Source organism: Belonocnema kinseyi, chromosome 2 (assembly GCF_010883055.1).
Source record: "Belonocnema kinseyi isolate 2016_QV_RU_SX_M_011 chromosome 2, B_treatae_v1, whole genome shotgun sequence".
Taxonomy (NCBI): domain Eukaryota; kingdom Metazoa; phylum Arthropoda; class Insecta; order Hymenoptera; family Cynipidae; genus Belonocnema; species Belonocnema kinseyi.
In genome coordinates, this window is record NC_046658.1 from 31,420,450 (window position 1) to 31,424,202 (window position 3,753).

Consider the following 3,753-nt stretch of genomic DNA (forward strand, 5'->3'; position numbering starts at 1 on the left):
TTCTCGCACCACAGAGCATGCAGCCGTGCCATGTAACCCCGTTCACGGGCTACACTCGCATCGTAGCAGTCTAGCAAGTCGTGATTCAGTTGCTCCGTCCACTCAAAGGTCACGAGATCCCGCGGATCCATCGCATTGAATCCATTTTCATTGGCTGCCCCAGCTCTAGATTGGTCGGCATTATTGGCCGACCCATTGTCGGGAGCCCTGTGCGTTCTGTTGTTTTGAACCGCACTTACTACAACTATGTGTGGTGTTGTCATTGTTGTTCTCACGAGAAGCCACCGAAGGCGTCCTTGGGTTGCGGATAGAGGGTCTCTGTACAAACATAGTTGTAGTAAGTTGTAAGTGCGGTTCAAAACAACAGAACGCGCAGGGCTCCCGACAATGGGTCAGCGAACAATGCCGACCACTTTAGAGCTGGGGGATCCAATGAAAATGGATTCAGTGCGATGGATCGACTGGATCTCGCGACCTTTAGGTGGACGGAGCGACTGAATCACGACTTGCTAGAGTGCTACGATGCGAGTGTGGCCCCTGAATGGGGTTACATGGCACGGCTGCATGCTCTGTGGTGCGAGAAACACCCAGAGTTATCGCACTTTTCGCAGCAACGTCTACGAAACGATGATGAACTACTCCGAAAAAGGGTCTATGTAAGCGGAACGCCTACTCTACCACAGCTAGAACAAGCCGGCAACAGGGAAAGAGAGGCGACACTACGACCAACTGCGGGAAGGCATCCAATAGAGGAATAGCGATTCTTTATGTCCTGGAGAAATATCAACACCAAGGTTTCTCTCAAGCCTAAAGATCTGGCTGAAATGGATGACGAGCTACGTGGACATTTTTCCGGGGAATCAGACCTCTGGGCTATCAATTATTGTTTGTATAATGCAGCATGAGCTTTGGCCGATGCGAACCGTAAAATAAAACCAACGGTTGATCATAAGACGAAAAGACGACATCAACTTGCCATAAAGATAGGCTGGGCAAAGGAGGACGCGTCTCGCATTCAGTGTGTAATTGACTACATTACATCTGGCAGGAATTTTATCGCCAAGGTTCGAAAGTTCGCGCGCGAACTCCGGACGCGTTATCACATACTTAACAAGTCAACAGTGTCTCTCTGACCCATCTCGACTCTTCCAACACCCTCCAGTTACTGTCGAAAACCCGACCAAACCAGAGGAGGTCGAATTATTTTGGAGAGAAGTCTACGAAGTGCAGCATAAACTGGACGAAGACTCAGAAAATATAAACAGCTTCAAGGAGCCATGTAATGCCCTCATGACACCTGATAAAGAATGCTCATCCATCACTACCGAGGAGGTGAAAAAGTATTAAGAGGGATAAAGAACTATTCCGCACCGGGACCAGATTGTATCAAAACCTTCTGGTGGAAGAAGTTTTCTTTAACCTATCAGCATTTGGCCCTTATTTTCACCTCATATTTAAAGTCGGAAGAGCCGATTCCGGAGTGATTGGTGGAAGGGCGCACAATACTCCTGCCGAAATCAGGCAACTTATCCGACCCGAAGAATTACAGACAGATCTATGCTAAAAACAAAGGGCAACTACATCTAGCTCTAGGGATTATCGAACGATATACTAAGGAAATTGGAATGGAATTTGGGTTAGACAAATGCGCCAAGGTTTATTTGAAGGGAGGAAAACTTAATGGCATCCCTGAAGATCCTGAGCTCGTTAATAGAAGCGCTATACGACATCTTTGCGCTGGAGAAACTTATACATGCTTGGGCGTACCACAGAGTCGCATTCAGGGTGTGACATCTATAAAGGATACTCTCCGAAGCAGATAAAAACGTCTCACCCGGCAGATTTGGTCTTCCGAACTGTCGGTGAGGAACAAAGTATCTGCAACGAACATGCTTGCCGTCCCGGAAGTACTCTATTCATTTGGAGTAGTTCCGTGGACAAAGAACTAGCTCAGATCTCTTGATATCGGGACAAGAAAGATTATGCACATGAACAAAAGCTTGCATCTTAAGTCTTCCGTTCCGCGACTGTACATCTCACGCCGTCAAGGTGGTCGCGGAATATTGAGTCTTGAATGTCTTTACAACAGGATTATTCCATGTACAACACATAGAGTTGCAAATGGAAGAGACCTTCTTCTTAAAATGGTCAGGAATCACGAAGAAGTGGGCAAAGGAGCGTTTTTGTACAAAGCAGCGGAGGAGGCTGCTGAAACACTCGGACTTACCTTCAGTATTAGGGATAAGCAAAATGCATCAAATCTTATCTATCTTGATTACTCACTCCTGAAAGCCGGATTAAAAAAGCACAAGAGAAAAACTTTCGTGAACAGCCTCGATAAGAGGATGCAAGGTATCTAAGAGTGCTTTATTACCATCTCTGTCACTCTTACGGCATTAATCTTAAAATCGCTCCTCTAAATGCTCCTAGGGAATTTGAGTCAATCGTCGAGAATGGGAAGTGCCGCATATACTGGAACTTTATATTCTCGACAATTGTTTTTGTTGCTCACTCGAGGCCTGACATGCTTCTGCTTCACTTCGAAAGGCGAACCATGTTCGTTATCGAATTTTCGGCACCAGCTGACAAAAACATCATAGCCAAGGAGTATGAAAAGAAAGAGAGGTATCGAAACATTATAAGGGAGTTACAACGATTGTACCCGGAATATTCTGTTAAACTAATCGGCGCTCTTGGAGGTGCCAAGCTTGTACTCGCTAATAGCCTAAAAAGCATCCCTGGCTGAAATTTCATCGCGATTTCGCTGGGAGCGGGTGCAATTTTTCAGAATAGCACCCGCTCCCAGCGAAATCCTGCGGTTGCCCTTATGAGAAATTTTTAATTATATTTATATGTGTGTGTGTATATATAAATCTATATACTGAACATAATATATAATGCTCAATATCTCAACATATAATGTAAAGATGGACCTATACAAATTTTGTTAATAATTTATTTTTATTTTTAAATAGAATATGTACAGTTCGAATCGTAATTTTAATTGTAATTGTATTAAATTGTCATCGAATTTTGATACGATTCAATATCATTGGTCTTATAAACATAATACTTCTACAAAAGCAATTCAATTGACTCCATTTACCGAATTTTGTGTGCGCAATTAATTACTATTCATCTGCTCGAAAATTATTGTCGGCAGATAGCATTAAAATGACTCTAACTTTCGAGGTCAGCTGATGCAATTCATTGGCATTGCACTGTAAGAAAAATCTTCGCTAGATTTAGTATACATGTAATGGAAGCAAGAATGCACAACACGAAATTAAATTTAGTATACCCGCGTATATTAAATTTAGTATATGTATATACTGAATTTAGTATACACGCATATGAAATTTTGTACACGCATATACTAAAGTCAGTATACATGTATACGAAATTTAGTATACGCATATACACAAAAAAAAGTGTTTGGTTCCAGAGACGAGCCTTATCATTTACTATGTATTTTGACGTGCTGAATCGAAATACAAGAAGTAAATCAAAGTATATATAAATGAAAAGATTTTTCAAATCTTAAAATATTGTGTACAGTTTTTCTCGAACTCTATTGAAATTAATTGAATTTTGCAATGAAATACTGAGGTAAGGGAAGTTTTTTATCCTTAATTTAAAGTCAGTAATTTCAAAACATTCAGTCTATTTTCCTATCCAAATTGTTTTTTCAGCGAATTCTTCAGTATTTTCCGGGTTTAAGAGTGATTCTCGAAAGTATTGTGGATCCATTTA